Consider the following 18,421-nt stretch of genomic DNA (forward strand, 5'->3'; position numbering starts at 1 on the left):
GCCGTATTCAGGGGGAAGATTAGGGAGTTTACCCCCTATAAATGTTTGTCCGATTCCTGGTATTATGAACCTTCTCCCGATTTTCTACGACTAATGGGTCGATACGATCACCCCTGAGAAAAAAAAGCAAAGCTGCATCCAAGGCCACATCCAGAGGGATCATTAGGGGGTTTGACCCCCCCCTCAAAATTTCTGTTCGGCTCGTAAAAACATAACAAAGCCGTATACAAGGCATTATCCAGAAGGATAATTAGAGGTTTGATCCCCCCCTTGAAATGTTTGTCCAACTCAAAAAAATCCAGGATACGGCCCTGTTGAATGCACATAAATTTTTTTAAAGTAGACAGATCATACTTCTTATGGGAACAGTTTATTGAGATAAAATTTTCGATCCTGAGATATTACAGATACAATCTTTTGACTATGGTGTCTGGATGCACAGTCTCTCTTGGTTCAGCTCAAAATTCTCCTTAATACATCCTAAAAGTTTCAACTTGATACCTTTAGACATTCGTGAAACTACCATTTACTTTATTTGTTTCTATCAAACAGTTCGTGGTAACGAACTATAAGTAAGGAGCGACCCCGCTCAAAAGTAACCGAAACTCTAAAAACCGAAATCTTGATATCAATAATCAAACAAATCGGCTTTTTATGCTGAGTTCAAATATAAAAATTTTCAATTTTATACCCATCAAAGGTTACGAGCCTGAGAAAATTTGTCTGATTTCGAAATAAGGGGGCAACGTCCCCTAAAATTCAAATCACCTTAATGAAAATTCCATCATCAAATTCAGCGTATCAGTGAATACCACAATAACGGTTTCAAGCTCTTATCTACAAAAATGGTCTAATTTTGTTTTTATTTTTACCAGAAGAAAGATCAAGGATGTATGTTTATTTGTTTTTTTTTTGGTCCTAGAATATCGAAATAGGGTTCGTTCGAACGGAAATTAAAAGTTCTAGTGCCCTTTTAAGTTACCAAAAAATGGGGGTGGGCAACTAGACCCCCTCTCCCACCTCTTTTTCCCAAAATCGTCCGATCAAAATTTTTAGATTGCCATTTTGTTCGTCATAGTTGAAGGCCCAATAACTATGCCTTTGGGTGTAATATGACCCCCCGCTCCACTGCCTTAGGGAAAAGCTCTTTAAGTTGTAAAGTTTGCCCATTGTTTACGCATAGTATTTGTTATTGGGATACATGCATACATTTTCAGGTGGAGGGGGGGGGGCAAATTTTCTGCTGGTGGACTTTCCACGGGGGAATTTTCCACGGGGAGAGAAGTTTCCAGGGAGTGAACTTGTCAGGGGAAATTATGCACTGCGGGATTTTGCCAGAATTCTTTTTATATGTCTTGCTTTCTTTTTTCCGTCTCAATTTTACGCGCGGAGGGGTTAAGAGTAATTGTCCAGGGTGAATTTTCACCGGGATGAAATTGTCTAGAGGATATTTTCGTGGGGAGGGGGTTTCTCCGTGGTGGTAGGGCCATATTTCCTGGCATTAAAAAAAAATGATCAGACATTAAATAAAAAAAACAAAAATAAAAAGTTTTTTCAACTGAAAGTAGGAGCAATATTAAAACTTAGAACGAACAGAAATTATTCCGTATATTAAGGGGTTTGCCCCCTCTTCAAAACCTTGCTGTTTATGTTAAAGTTTGAATTGTTTTTCAATTCTTTAAGAATGACTCCTGAAACACAAGGGCCATTTAATTGGAACAATAAGACGGTTCTTTAAAAGTACTAAAAAACTTTAACAACGTTATTAACGGGCAAATTTAATAACTTAAAGACCTCCTCATAGGACTGTGGGGGGATCATGTTATATCGAGAGGCATGGTTATTATGCCTTTTAACTATGATGAACAAAATAGCTATTTCAAAATTTTGGTTGGATGATTTTGGGAAAAAGGGGCAATGGAAGGGGTCTAGTTGTCTTACGATTTTTTTGGTCACTTAAAAAGGGCAGTAAAACTTTTAATTTCTTTCGAATGAAATCTCTCCCGGTATCCTAGGACCAGTGGATCGATACGATTATCCTTGAGGAAAGCAAAAAACAAAACAAACAAACAAATATAAAAACGCATCCATAATCTGTCTTCTGGCAAAAAATACAAAGTTCCCCATTTTTGCCGATACGAGCTTGAAACCTATATAGTAGGCTTCTCTGATACGCTGAATCTGACGGTGTGATTTTCATTAAGATCACTTGACTTTTAGGGAGTGTTTTCGAAATAAATTTATATAGTTGAAATCAGGACAAAATTTTGATTCTTTTGACGTATCATTAAATTCCGTTTCTTAAAGTTTCCATTACTATTGAGCCGGGTCTTTCCTTACTTAAAGTTCGGTACCACGAACTGTTTGATACAGATCCTCGCTCTCATAAACAAATTTGAGTAGTAAATTTACTTGGAAATTCATTTATTTATCTTAGATGCTTGAAAAAGCTTTGTATCGCAGCCAACTTGGCCCTTAATGAGGTAAAAAAAACTGAAGCCGATTTTTCCTTTTTTCTGCTCTCCTCTAAGGGGGACAAAGTTTTCCACTTCCACAATTCCGAGCGCCCTGGTTAGACTTAGGTAACTATTGCCAAAACTATCGGAAACGTATTTTTTTTTTTTATGGCCGAACGGATGTCGTTTTATTAACAAGTGACTCAGAAACAAAGAGAGGAAGCTTATAAGAGCGATCTCGAAAGTTAATTAGTTATCTTCTCAATTAGTGGTTTTGAGAACTAAGCCTGGACTTCAGACTTCCGCTGGTTACGCACATAGTCAGGAAGACAGGAGAAGCTCTGCTGCACTTGCAACCGGGTAAAGTTAATTTTCTTAAATTACCATTCAACTGCTGATCTTTGACCCGAAAAACACGTGCTTATCTTCAACTGCTACCTGTTCAGAGAGCTCAGGAAGTTGTGCGTAATCAATGATATGTAACGGGTATAAATAAACGCTTATGTGGGTGGAATAAAAGCTTGGCATATCTCTGCTTAAAGACACGAATACAATTTAGGAGTTGAGGATGAAAAGACGAAAGGGGGATGGGGCAAATATTTAGTAGAACCTTTTTTGGATAATTTTTTTATGAGTCATTTGAAATTGCTAAGATAGGAGGAAAGAGGACCACTCTCAAGAAGTGAAGTTAGGTTAATCATAATGAAATACACTAAAAGAGGATGAAAATATAATATTTCAGTAACAAAATTTTGGAAACTACTACAGAGAGTAATGGAAAGCAGGCCATCTTGCGTGGGTATATACTTGTACCCAGCCATATATTTTTGTTATTTTTTGTTTTGTATTAAAATAATTATTAATAAAATTAAAATTTAGTAATCTTTATTGAAATTATTTTATTAAAATATGTTTAAATATTTTTAAAACATTTTCTTTAATTTGTTTTTATATGTTTTTGTTATACCACCCATAATTTTGTACGAGTCATTTGAAAATTGCAACGATAGTAGGAAAGGGGAAGTATCTTAAAGATTAACAGAAAATCATTCATCAGGGCTCAAAGACTAAGACTTTTATTAGGTACTTATGTATTATAGTGACCACACTCAAGAAGTGAAGTTAGGTTAATCATAATGAAATATACCTAAACATAATGAAAATATAATATTTTAGTAAAAGAATTATGGAAACTACTACAGAGAGTAATGGAAAGCAGGCCGTCCAGAACGCATTACATCAAGTTCCTAACCAACTCTATATATTAAATATTTACTTAAATATACCTGTATAGTAGTTTATCTCCTTCAGGGCTTCAGGCTAAGCTAATTATTTCCGACTGCACAAAGAGAAACAGGTTTTACAACAGAACAAGCACAACAGTATGGTCGCCATAACACACAAGTACCTTTTATTGGGTCAGCGATTTTCCAAGAATTCTCCGGTGTCTCGAAAATTTTTTAGTTTGTCAAATAATATAAAACCGTCTTTTCTAAAATTATTTGTCAGGGGGGGGCAAATAAGACTTTTTGGCACGAAGACGAGCCACCCTATACCACACTGTGTAGTTGGGCTCCGAAGAGTTACTTTTTAAGCATTAGTCCCCAGTCCACCTCAAATGAAAATAAGATTAATATAATTACTTTGCAATAAGACAAAAATAACTCGTATCGTATACACAAACAATTTTTTTTTCAATTACTGATAATTACAGTAATTTGTAAGCCCACGCACAGTTTCTATCTGTTTGAAGGAATAACAAACAAAGCAACGAGTGTACAGAAGAGCCCTTGAGAATAAAATGAGGCATTGAGCTCACTATTGGGTTATTCCCCCAAAATTTTATGCTCGGACAGGAGTCAAATTTAGTTTTGGTAGTCATACTTATGTTCTACAACTTAAGGCTATTTTAATAAAGAATGGATTTTTAACCGAAAGCTTTTATTGTAAGTGTTTTATTGTTTATTATTTTCTTTGCTTTTCTTTTCTTTTCTTTGCCCTTAGAAATAGGGCCGAAATATTCACATAGGTTTTGCTGGTTCACTGTCTTGGGAGAAAAAAAAAAGTCCTCATTATTCTCTCTTCCTCTCTTCTGTAGCTGTATTATGAAAAGGCAGTATGGTCTTCGTCATTATTTATATTTATGTTCTTTGACGAATAACAAAGGTGTAGGTCTGGGCAGATATTTGATTCAGTTCTATTAAAATAGACTGAAAGATCAGGATTTTGAATGTGAAACTGTATTTTTTTAAATACTTTTTTTTAGCAAAAAAAAGACATCCGTCACACAAACCGCTAGAAAAAGAGGTACCGAAAATGTTCAGGATGTTCTTGTTAACGCTAAGATGTGAAAGTAAAAATATTTTTTTCCGCAATAGAATTCAACATTATTCGAATGGAGAAAAAAATGTATTCGCACTAGTGAATGTTTGGCTTCCTTTTTGTTTCAAATCAAAGTTGAAAAATTCGCTTTCGTGGTCACAAAAATGGTACAAATAAACAAGCCTGTCGAGGTGCAGTGGTAATAATGTAAGTTTTGCATTGATTTAAAACAGTAGGTTGTACGAAAAGTATGGCCTAATCCCACTATAAACCACCATTTCTGGCCCACCTCCAATAAAGTACCATTTCTGGTACTTCCAATAAAACACTTCTGTAACGGCAGAAATGGAGTCAGCTAAGTGTCTCTGGTTTTCGAGACTTCGACGTTCTGATTTTGAATTCAGCAATTTTCAAAAATTCTTTGCCAACGATTCACTGATTGATTTACATACCAAGATAAGTTTTGCACAGCTCCCAGCAAACGTGAAGACTCTGTTTCGATCTTCCCTCCCGCTCCTCAATTGCTTAACTCGATCATTTTACAGCCCTTCTTTAAAGAATGGTCAAAGAGTAAAACATATATCCATGGATAATTAATTGTACTTCAACGAGTTGCGGGTGACTGCAAGAAGTAAGTATTTCCACCCCAGCAATCAAGCTTAAATGTTTTTACTATTATGATCGATAAGCAGACTCGGGAAAACAGGTAACAATATCCGGTAAGGTTGCATGCGAATCCTAAGTTTTAACAGAGCGGTTTTGCGGAAACTCGGTGAAGAAGATGACTATTTTTAAGATTGTTCACACGATTCTTAGTCTTTTGGCTAAAATTATATTCTGTACGTTTGAAACTATGCACTGCTAGTGCGCATGACCACTGACGTCAATTTACGTAAATATTGGGGGAGGCAAAAATTTTTTTTCTAAATCTATGGGAGGGGGAATTTTGTCATCTTTTCAACTATTCAATGAAAATACCAAAAAAGGGATTTTCAATGAAAATGCAAAACACGGAACCCCCCATTGACGGCCCCTGGTGATGACAGGTCAAAATCTGCGCTGCAGGCTTAGTATTTAAAGAACCCCAAAATAGACGCTCAAAATGCCTCGATAAGTGGTACTTGATTTTTCAGCAGGAAAAACAAAACATCTTATATGGATCTGGTTGCAAACTTATTACCGCAGCATAATCAGTGAAAACAAATATTATCAAACGTAAACTATTGTTTAGGACTAAAATTCACCACCAGTTCTATGGTTCCAGACTTTGGAGCGAATTGAACTCATTGATGGGTGGGGTGTTAAAACCTGACCCTAAATTATTGCTCGTTATTTTCAGCCCTACCTTAGTATCCTCTCAACCTCTCTCAACTCTCTCTCTCTCTCTCTCTCTCTCTCTCTCTCTCTCTCTCTCTCTCTCTCTCTCTCTCTCTCTCTCTCTCTCTCTCTCTCTCTCTCTCTCTCTCTCTCTCTCAGACACACACACACACACACTCTCTATTTGCTCATCTCTTTTGACTTTTTGACCGTCAGCCTCTTCTTCCATGTTTTTATTTCTATTCCGTGGTTATATTTTTTTATACTGATAACCAAAAAAATAAACCAATTAAATTACAATAAAAAAAAATCTTTAAAGGAACTGTTAAATTTCAGACTAGCATTCATCATCTATTTCCCCCTTTTTCCAGATGATTTATTCACAATAACAAGGTGGGAAGCCCTCCAAAGGAACAACCATCGAACGCTTGAAGCAAAGTTTGGAGAGATAAAGAAACGCGTTTTTCGCTTGAAGTTGTCAAGCTAACATGACTACATTTGTGTCGACAGTTTCTCTCTCCCTCTTTCCCCATTCATTCTCTGTTCTTCGCCTTTCGCTTTTGACTTCCATCACTTTCTCCTTTCATCCTTTTTTTTCTGTATCTTGATCTTTTTTTTTCAAAGTGCTAAATTTAATATAAATATATAAAACAATCAAAGCAATCAAACGAATCAAATTGGCAATAAAAGGAAATCCTTTAAAGATATCGCCAAATTTTGGGTCAATAATCATCATCTTATCTCCCCCTTTTTCCAGATAATTTTTTCACAAGAACAAGGTGAGAAACAGCGAACAGCCATCACACGCTAGAATGAATGAAGTTTGGAGGGATAAATGGAAGTATTTTTCACCTGAAGTTGTCAAGCTAACATGACTACATTTGTGTCGACAATTTCTTTCTCCCTCTCTCCCCTTTCTTTCTCCGTTCTTAGCCTTTCGCTTTTGATTTCCATATTTTCCCCTTTCATACTTTTTTCTCTTTATCCTGATTTTTCTTTTTAAAGTGCTAAATTTAAGATAAATATACAAAACAACCAAAGCAATCAAACGAATCAAATGGGCAATAAAGGGAAATCCCTTAAAGATACCGCCAAATTTTAGGTCAACAATCATCATCTATTTTCCCCTTTTTCCAGATAATTTATTCACAATAACAAGGTGAGAAGCAGCGAACAGCCATCACACGCTAGAATTAATAAAGTTTGGAGGGATAAAGGGAAGTATTTTTCACCTCAAGTTGTCAAGGTAACTCAGCTATAGTTGTGTCAACAATCACACTATTCTCCTGTATCATACATATTATGGTAATCAATAAAATATCTCTAAGCTTCTTAGGAAAACTGTTTTCATAGATGAATTATACTCCAAAGAGTAATTAACAGTTGAACATTATGATGGATTGTGCTGTTAAAGGTTAAAGAGTGTTAAGGCTTGATTTTGTTTCTTCTATTTAAATAGACTGACTAAAATTCCCCGATTTTTGATTATCATAAATAAAACTAGAAAAAGAGGATTAAGCCCAAACCTTACAGTTTTCTACAAGATTGGATGATTAAAAATGAATCAAAAATCTAGTCACAATGTATCCTAATCTATTATGAATGAAGGGTCATCTATCCTCCATTGAAAGGGGTTCATATTATAGCACCAATTGGCACACACCGTCTGGTGCACCAGTTTTTTATGGCCACTCCAATTATTCAGAGCCTAAATGATATTAAATCTTGGGCTCAGAATCCAAATTCCCTTGAATGAAGGAAACAATATGGTTCTTATTTACAACTAAGCATGCAATTTTTTTTTTTTGGGGGGGGGGGGGTTTAGTCTTCAAGCACACTCCCTAAAAATATGCACATATTTGTGATTCCTCTCATGATTCAAAACGCTCACCTATTTTGAGTCTTTTTGGCAGACTTGTGCCCTCCTGGAAAATCCTATGTGCAAGTCTGATTCTGCAGGTTTAAAACTAAAGTTATACTTTTAGATAGAGGATAAGAGTCCTTGCAAATAGATTCATTCCCTAAACACGTCTTGGCAGGCTGTGCTCCGCATAGACAAGGGTTCTATTGCCGACGAGATGCAACTTATTTTTCATTTCAATATACTTGAATCTTTTTTAATTCAAAACAGTGATTCATAGCTACCTTCAGAAAAAGAGCTTTAAAATGAAACATTACGCACTCAGGATCAAGACCAAATATTAGAATTAAAACATAACTTATAGAATAGTTTTAGTACATTCCCCGAACTATGAAATAATGTATCTACTTCCGGAGATATCTGACTAATGAGTTTAGGTGGCTCAATAGCACTAAGGACTTTGCCTGGCTTTGAAAGAATAGTGAGTAAGCGTTCAAGCTATGCCATGGCATACACCTGAACCCAAGGCTATTTAGGAAAACGATAAGAACGAGCCATGACCTAATACTAATTTCAGATTGACAATCCCAAGAGGTTACGACTAAAATTGTCTGGTAAGACATTTTCAAATAATTGTAGCCGACCTTCGACACTAGCAATTTGAGCAGCCATGTATTATCGTTGTTTTTGTTTAGTACTTACTACCTCAGTTGCCCTGTACTTCTTACTAACTCAGTACTTACTAGATGCTCATCACTTACTAGCCCAGCAAACCTAAAGAGGATATCTCAAGAATATATAAACTTTGGGTAAGTATTTTGCTGACAACTGCGGTCTATTACCTCACAGTAAATAGGCAGTTCCTTGTCAACCGGTTGGAAAAAATCTGAATGATGTTTAAAGCAGCAAAACAGGACTCCGAACTTTTTTTTACTAAAAAAAAACCTGAATGATGCACAAAGCAGCAACACCGTACTCAAAACTGACTTAATTTACTATTGCTGAGCAGCCATCTATTTTCATTGTCTTTTTTTTAGTACTTGCTACCTCAGTTGCCCTGTACTTCTTACTAATTCAATACTTACTAGATGATCATTACTTACTAGCCCAGCCAACCTAAAGAGCATATCTCAAGAATACCTAAACTTCAGGTGAGTATTTTGCTGACAACTGCAGTCCATTACCTCACAGTAAATAGGCAGCTCCTTGCCAACCGGTTGAAAAAAATAATCTAAAAGATGCACAAAGCAGCAACACTCCAAACTCCAAACTGACTTAATTTAAAGTTTCTTAGGAAGCCGTTTCCCAGTTAGAATAATATTAATTCGGTGCCAATAATGGATAAAATGGGATCGGTAAACGAGACTGGTGAAAAAAAATATTGAAATGTATACATATAATAATATCTATTTATAACACAAATTTTCGGGGGCGCTTATCCTATTTGGCACAATATAGCCAAATTACTTTTTCACTAAGGAATAAGGGTCAATTCATCCTTCAATAGTTCAAAAATATGGACACCATCAATGGGGTACACCGTTTAGGCTTAGGAGAATAGCTGCTACCCTGGTAAAGGTATAGTAACCTCGATATGGATGACGGGTTAATTAATTATAAGCAGATAGATGGCTCACCATATCTTCTTTGATATCATCTTTTTTAGTAGAAATAGTCCGTTTGGAAGTATTCGTAATATCCTGAATTTTTCCCATATTCCTTACACACTAAGAGTCAAACTAGATCTAACTCCCCTTCCTAGAATCCCTCCGTTTCTCCAACGGTTTCTTAAAGCAAAATTTCACATCTGCCTCATCTTCGAGGCAGATGCATAAATCGAGGGACACGCGAGTCTTTTGTACTTTCCGTCTTTAATTGTATCTGAATACACCCTCAAGAAAGCAGATGTTAAGTTAAAATTTACCTTAAGTTTTTTTTTATTCTGTCAGCAGGCTAGCGACAAAATCAGGAGACAAGGATAAGAAAACTCCGCAGGTAATTTAAAGCAGGAAACAAGGGTAGTTGAAACAAGATGATGAGTGGGTAGAACAATTACAAGAATTATTTAAGAAGGCTAATTATTCATTTGAGGGAAAAGTGTAAACAACAATAGAACTTTTTGTTGTGACTAATAATTGCTAAGGTCTGTTCGCCCTTGGTGATGGTCATGTGGGAAATATTGATCAAATGATCACTGAAAGGGTTGGAACAGTGGCGTCAATTAGGGCAGGGGTTGTCGAGTGCCCCTAAATTTCTGCCCCTTGATTTTAGAATAGCTGTTGGGGGGGTATTAATATTGAAAAATTCCTTTTTTCAGTATTTTAACTGAAGAACATAAAAAAAGGACAGAACAACCCCCTAGATTTTCTAAGACATGTTTTGCCCTTAAGATACTCCTGAGCCATTGCTGGCGCTTAGGGCGTCAAGTCGACGTTTCAGTTGCTGAGTGTTTTTTACAGGGACAAGTAGCAAGCTTGTCGCCCAACCTAGATTTTTTTGAGTTAACGTCGCTGAGTTGGAGACCCTGGAATTGGAATTAAATATAGATTCGAAAATGTACCCTTTTATTCGGCTTGGGATACAAAATGAGAGAGAGACAGAGAAAGAGAGAGGGGGAGATGACAGAGGGCTATCATGGATGAATCGGATAAGTGGTAACTGCTACTACAACCATAGACAACTGATGGCAGCCCAAAACTGCCTAATGCTAACAAAGCTCAAAACCAAGCCATTTTCTTATTTTCAGTTATATACACACCATAGTCACATCTCTTGATAAAAAACAAACAAACAAACAAACTTATAAATCATCAGTGACGCCAATTGGGAGGGGGCCTGTGTCCCTTACATTTTTTGCCTGATTTTGAAAATCTTTATTGTGGCTATTTCCATTGAAAACTGCCTTTTTGGATACTTTCATCGATGAATTGAAAAAAAATTCCCCCCTAGATATCAAAAAAAATATATTTGTCACCCCCATAAATTTCCATGAATTGACACCACTGTCAATGATGAGTGTTTTCCCCAGATTTTAATATAAAATAAAAATGAAATTGAAAAAGTAAAACTTAAATCTCATAAAATCAAAATCGATTTTAAAGAAATTGAGTAGGCATTGAATCGCTTTTAAAGAGTATGTTTCGATTAGCTTGTTCCCGAGCATTAGCTACTAATGTACTCCTGTATTATTCAGAACACACTTGAGAAGTTTGCTGAATGTACGTTCTACAAAAATCGTTTTATAGCCAAAAAGACAAATATTATTCAGAACACACTCAAGAAGTGAAGTTAGGTTCATCCTAATGAAATATACCAAAATATGATGAAAAGATAATACTTTAGTTGATGTAATAATATAATTTGGGCTATCTATTGGCACATTAGGGAGTGGGAGTAAGATTATATTAAGTTAGGCTACTTTACCACCATACCCCCTAACGTACAAATATAAAGCCCAGATTATAGTATCATATTAACTAAAATATTATATTTTCATCATATTTTGGTATATTTCATTAGGATTAACCAAACTTCACTTCTTGAGTGTGTTCTGAATAACACAGAGTTACCGTTACTAATACAATGTATTTTTGTCTTTCTGCCATGCTCATCATACAGAGAAGAAAACTGGGTACTTGTCTATTATTCAGAACACAGTCAACAAAATTATTTTTGTGGTTCAGGTTAGGTTAAACATGGGAACAGAAGGAACAAAAATGTTCCTTCTCGTAAGAGTATAAAGTCATGTTGTGTCCATTCACGCACTGTTTTGTTGTGGGCAACAATCCCTTATCCTGGAAAAATATAATTCCTCTTTTTCAGTCTTTGGCAAATCCCAAATCTTCATTCCAAAATCCATGTTCAGACTCTATCTTCTATCACTATGCGTAGCAAACTAAATTGAGTTTTGTCTTTGTGGCTATAAAACCGGTTTTTCTCATAAAATGTACCTGCATCTTAGTTTGTTTCACAAAAGAGCCTAACTTCACTTATTGAGTGTGTTCTGATTAATACATAAGTACCGAAAACTGTTATCCGAAATTTTGGTATTTTCCAATTTCAAAAAACATATATTTTTACTCCGACTGGTCAATCACGCCAACTTACAAATTTGGCATGAAATAAATTATTAGCGTTGCATTAGCACGTAATTTCGATTTTTATCCACGTGTAGCTCGGGGTTTTATAAACGCTTAGATGACAGTTATCTAGTGTCCACAATTTGTGCAACTAGATGAATTCTGAGATTTTTATTTTCCGCACACTCCGGAAGTGTTACAATTTGTGTAAGAATTTTAAAACCCTTGACAACAGAAGATTTGTCGTGATAATAGTCAAACAGGCGTCTTTCGACCCTTTTGTTCAACTGCCTCCCCCATATCTCAAACTGGGCAGGTGGTTAAAACCATCTCGCAAGACAGCTGCCCAAGTCCCCTAAGAACATTTTTGAGAAGAGCAAACTGAGCCTTTTGTTTGCAAACAAGAGATCTTACGCGTGCGAAGCATTGCGACGCATACTTGAGATGCAACCTAGCCAGAGTTACCATCCCAAGTAATTTATTACTGTTTATGGTGATTTTTGATGTTGCCTAAACAAGAAAAAATCCCTAAATTAGCACGTAAATCACTTGATTATTGAAGAAAATTAACCAAATGAATACTAAAATCTAGAGTTTTTTCTCACCGGGTGGCAACTCTGGACAAAGCTAAGCAGCGCCTTTTGTTATATTTAGCTTCTTTTTATTATAAATAAACTTGTCTAAAACGTTTGACTATCAACTAAAATGAAAATTTTATTAAAATGTTTTAACTTAAATAATGTAGTAAAAAATTTTAGTTGGAAAAGTTGAAGTAATTCGTAAACTCGAATAGGGTTTTCGGCAAATAGCACATTTTGTTGCATACAAATCGGAACGTAAAAGAAGCATAAAACGTAATATAGTTAGTCCAACCATAGCTAGCTAAGTGCGAAAAATTCAGAGCCCTCAACCCATTTCATGTACTGATAGGATAGGGTTCACAGTCACGTAATTAAGATTTACAATTCAGGATGTCATTAAAGACGGACAAAGGGGCCATGGCACCCATAGGTTCACAACTTTTACAGATGTGTACGAAAAAAGCGAACAACTGCAGGTGAAAACGAGGTCATCTGGGATCTTGAATCAACTTCCTCATCTAGGCAAGTTTCGGATAGTACATGGCTATAATTTGTTTCAAATCAAATACGAAAAGATCAACCAGCAGTATACAAAAAGCCAGGTTTGTGAGAGCGTACTACCAATCACGAAAAAAAGAAGAAATAATATGTAAATAACTACAGAATTTTTTATAAAATTATTAACGGATGAAACCGTAGACTAAGATAAACGTATATGCAACCAAACACACGCGCAGAAAGTAAAATAAAAAAATAAAATAAAGGAAATTGAAATAAAAATATAAAAATTGAAACAAATATACATACATACATATATATATATATATATATATATATATATATATATATATATATATATATATATATATATATATATATATATATATATATATATATATATATATATATATATATATATATATATATATATATATATATATATATATATATATATATATATATATATATATATATATATATATACATATATATGTGTGTGTGTGTGTGTGTTACGGTAAATGTCTGAAATCTAGTTAATGTCGACATTCACAGGTGAATATTCGAAATTACTTTTTCTCTGCTTCGATTGAATTAGCTTTGCGAGTCAGCTTTTTCAGTCTTATGCAACTTAAGATGGTGAAAGTTAAAGTTAGGTTATGTCAGTTTAGATTAGGTTAAGTTAGATTAGGTTAGGTTAAATTTGGTTCTAAATATCAGAAATGGGTTAAAAACCTAACTTAAGCTAACCTAAAGCTACATCTAGCTAACCTAGAGCTACCCCGTCTAATCTAACCTAACGTATCATCATTAAACCTTACATTAAATTGAAAAAATTGACCAGAAGATCAGAAAAGGAAGATCAGAAGTTACATCCACAATCATCTGAACATTCATTCACTTCACAAGAAAACACACAAATTTCGAATTTTGTTGATAGTGAGTTTAGAGCTCTCATACATAATGGATTTCGTGGTTCTGAGCTAGGGTGTAGCCTATAATTAAAAAAAAAACGTTTTCTAAATCAGAAGTTGTCAAAGAAAAGTAAAAAGCAATGCTAAGATCTAAGACGAACACACAACAGGACCTTTCAGTAGATTATGTCTGTAATTCCGTTCAATATTGTCTAAGTATAAATCATTTAGACCATGATAGTTTGGTACCATATTTATGGTACATATTCTATTTGTATCTAATATAGAATGATATCCAGGAAAAATGTTAAGATCACATTTCACAGGAAGATTTTATTATTCCCTTCTGGTAAGTACACAGAGGGGATGGAGGGGAGCGCTCCGGCCTGCCCCTTCCAAAATCTTGGCATTTGCAATTATTATCATTTTTTTCATATTTTCTCTGTTACTCTCAGGTTTTTTTTTTTTGAATCTGTAGCCTTCCTGCTCGAAATAGATTTCTGTGAATGTGCATGATTTCTTTGAAATAGATGAAGTAAGTAGGCTATATATTCTCGTAGCACGAGGAAACCAGAAAATTGGTATATTTATTTATTTGAACTTTGTCTTCCGCTAATTTGTTTATTTTGGGTTAAATAAAAGATTTGGTATTCTTGCAGTGGCTCTAATGAAGCATGTACGCAGATGGGGGAGAGGCTTCAGGTTTCCCCCAAATCCTTATGAGATACTTATGAGATACCCTATAACTTCTTAAAAACTCGGATTTTTTTTTTGGATTCATGCCCCGCCACAAGCAAATGGGAGGGGGCTTCCTATTTTTCCACCCCCGAAATGTATATCTTTGTGAGATATAACAATTTTTTTCTTATTTGAAGAATATTTTGGATTCATGTCCCCCCAAAAAGAACCACCAGTTTTGCCTCTCACTCACTAGGACTATCTGTCTTGGCTTTGTTTACAATTAGCCATGGCTTGATGCCAGCAACTACTTGATTTTAACTCAAATCGTGTTCTTTTCTAGTTCTACCGATATGTTTTTAGCTTCCTGTCTTTTTTTTAAGCACACATCGATGATATTTTGGGCAGAAATTGTTAGAGGGAGAAGATGGGTGTAAAACCATCATGAAAAAGCAAGGTTTTTTTTATCCTGGTCGTTCAGGAAGTAGGGGGGGATTCTTAAGATCCCTGGAAAAGAGCCTTAGGCCTAAACAGCCTCTATAGAATTCAATCACCGTAATTTAGTAAACAAAATGCTCAATGACGCCTTGAAATCTGTTAGTTTCCTAAAATTCTCTTCTTATTTTTTTACTTTGCAGTAAAAAACACAATTTAAGATTTTCAAAAGTTTTGCGCAGAAAATAGAGTAGTGATAATTGATTTTATTATCATTAATATATTTATCAGCTGGAGACACGTGCTGGTTGGATTCTTATTGTTTAAATACATCTCATTCAATTTTTCCTGGCGACGACAATTGACTAAAATTGATTGACCGCCTTTAATTAGGGTTTCGCTAACAATCAACTACCCGAAAGATAGCTCATTTTAAATGTAGTTGCTGGAATCAAAAGTTCCAAGTCCCTACAAAATGATTCACTCGCATGAATCTTAATGAGTACACTTCTTTTCTTGTCCCCCTAGCTTCGATCCAAAAAACCCGTTCAACTCACTGAGAACCTGTCAGGTAGAAACCCTGCATCCAACTGATAATCAGGGGGTCAATTGAAAAGGGGGTCTCCAGTACTTGGAAGGATGGACATCGGAATGTATGCGAGGGGCTCTGCCCCTTTTAATCGGGATGCTGGCTTTAAGTAGTAATAAACTGAAGAGGGGGAAATGAGACGGGTTGACAGAAGCGTCTTCCGGAAAAGATTTATGGGATCCTTGGAAGATGAGATGATGCAAAAACAAAAACGGATGCACCCTATTATACTCTTGAGTCCTTCTTTTATTACCCTACCTTCGCTCTCTGCAAGCTGTTTTGATTATAATTATCTTTTTGCTGCTAAAGACAGGTCATTGTAAAATATCTTTTTAATGAGTCTTTTATTGTCTTTTCCCTTTTTTATATTTCGAGTATTCACGGATTCCTAATATAATCGTTTAAGGAATGGTGGTTTTATATGCCACCTTTTGTCATATATTCAAAATTTTTATACTGATCATTTCAGTTTTAAGCCTTTTTTAAGTCCTGGAGTTTTTTGTTTTAGATTTTTTTCAGGATTATATCGGATGCAGTTCAAATCTACTACAGGCGTAAGAAGGTATTTTCCATGAAGGGGGTGACCCTAAAAAGCCTTATATGGTAAAAATTATCTAAAAATTGAAGTTTTGATGGACTGAAGAAAAAATAATTCGGAAAATAATCTCCTACTGTGTACCCAATATTCCTCTTTTTTTTATTTTCCCTGAATTTCCCAACTGGAATTAGCTTTTCCAAAACTTTCCGAAAATTAACTTTCACAAATTCACGGACTTTGGCACAAAATACAAATCGTTCATTTTGTTAATGTTAATTCTCGAAAAATTTTCAGATCACCAGTAAACCCCCGGAAATTTTTTGGATAGTTTAAGCACTGGTAACAAATGCGTCAATGCCCGTAGGCCTCATACCTTCTTTCTTTTATGAAAATTTGGTTTCTGATAAAGCTTTACAAGTCCGTTCTACTAACTCCACGTCTATGCTTCATCTGAACAATTAAAATCGAGACTGAGAATAAGATTACGCGCGTTATTCTTTTTTAACTTTTGTGAGTAGAATACTTATCTCCATAAGTTAGCAAACCTTAAGTAAAGGTTAATCAGCACTAATTTTGTCGTAAAGAATAGTCGGTGACATGAAATTATAAGACATCGATGATCAAAGACACATTAAACAAAAGGATCATGGTTCATATTTGTCAGAAGGGGTAAGGGCAAGGCAATATTCAGGATTTTTGTTTAGGGGGGTATTTTGTTCAGGACAAAAGGGTTACAATTTTTTTTTACCAAATACTTAAAAGTTTGTTTATATGTTTTTTTTTACTTTACTGCGAGTCAGAAAAAAATTTCGGAAGGGAGGGGGAGGGGTTTGGAACCGGTAACACACCCTGAAATCGTCTTTGGGTAAGGGCTTGCTTTTTTTTGGCTAAATAAGGTCCCGATATCATCAATGCTAACAAAACTGTGGGCCCCTTTTGAGATATATTTATGGGGACTAATGACCAAAATCCCCCGAAGTCAACATCAGCAATAATAAATAAAATTGAGACTTATGAGATCTAGAGTAAACAAAGCATTAAACCTACCCGATTCCGAAGGAAAAATTAGACGTATATTTGAACATAGTAGCCTAAACATAGTACTGCCAAAAACATAGATTCAGACTGCCAACTTGAAGTGACATCTAAATAATGGGAATTCCAACTCATTTTGCTCATTTGTTTTTGGATAAGTCTTAATGCCAAAGAAAAGCAGCATGCATTTTTTTTTTTTCATCGTCGAATCTCGTTCGACCCTACTGAATGGGAAAATTTTGACGAAAGAGACAAAGGTCGTGTCGGTAAATTTATTCGAAAGTGAAATTTGATTAAAACATTTTGAATATCTTCCTAATAGCACGGAGCTCTAGTTTTACTGTTTAGGAGAGGGTTTTTCTAGACAACTTTAATACCCCAAACCCCCTGCGGACGAGAATAAAGATTAAATAATACAATGAATGATTAAAGAGTGATTAAGCAATACAGACGCTAAGAACGATTAGACTTAGTATGTTCTTCAAAATCTTTACTTTTGAATATGAAATTACCTCTTTATCGCGACTAATTTTTTGAAAATAATCTTTACAAAACAATCTTGATATATTGTCTATTGTTCGTATAGAATATTGTTAGCACCCAGCGAGAAAAAAGTTGACAGCCAAGGACGTATCTGGGATTTTATTTGGACGGAGGGGTGTTAAAAAAAAACTTTACAGAACGCACCAAAAATTTGTTTATATGTATTTTCGATACTTTTTTTGTGAGGCAGACAAAAATTAAGAGGAAGGTACAAACTTAGTAGCCCCCCTGGATACTGTCTTGTTGATAGCCTTGCTTTTTTTCTTGAACTCTTAAATGAATAAGATTACCTTATTAAGCAGACGTGTTGTTGACGGATGGTTAGGGGGCATTTCCCTTCCCATAGATTTTGAAAACATGCCTTTTTTATATTTTCATTGAAGAGTTTTTCTTCTTAGAATAAACAGGAAAAAAAATTACGTACCTCACATTAAAAAAATATGTCCCCCATAATTGACATGAATTGACAAATTTCATGAATTGACATTTCCGTGAATTGACAAAAATGCAGTCAAGTAATTTTTCTAATTACTAGAAAGTAATTAATCATTATATGATAACTATTAGACAAATAC

General features: G+C 35.1%; 1 protein-coding gene across 2 annotated transcripts in view; it reads right to left on the reverse strand.

The window, feature by feature from the left end:
• Positions 1–18,421, reverse strand: part of LOC136034468 (zinc finger protein 423-like) — a 52,797-nt gene that overhangs the window by 19,252 nt on the left and 15,124 nt on the right. Inside the window, exon 1 of one of the 2 annotated variants that reach the window (XM_065715663.1) lies at positions 16,642–16,740. The exons of the other annotated variant lie outside the window; for it this stretch is intronic. The gene's annotated coding sequence lies outside the window, so the exon portion shown is untranslated. Of the gene's footprint in view, positions 1–16,641; positions 16,741–18,421 lie in introns of those variants that run through there. 2 annotated transcript variants of the gene reach the window in all.

Source organism: Artemia franciscana, chromosome 13 (assembly GCF_032884065.1).
Source record: "Artemia franciscana chromosome 13, ASM3288406v1, whole genome shotgun sequence".
Classification (NCBI taxonomy): Eukaryota; Metazoa; Arthropoda; class Branchiopoda; order Anostraca; family Artemiidae; genus Artemia; species Artemia franciscana.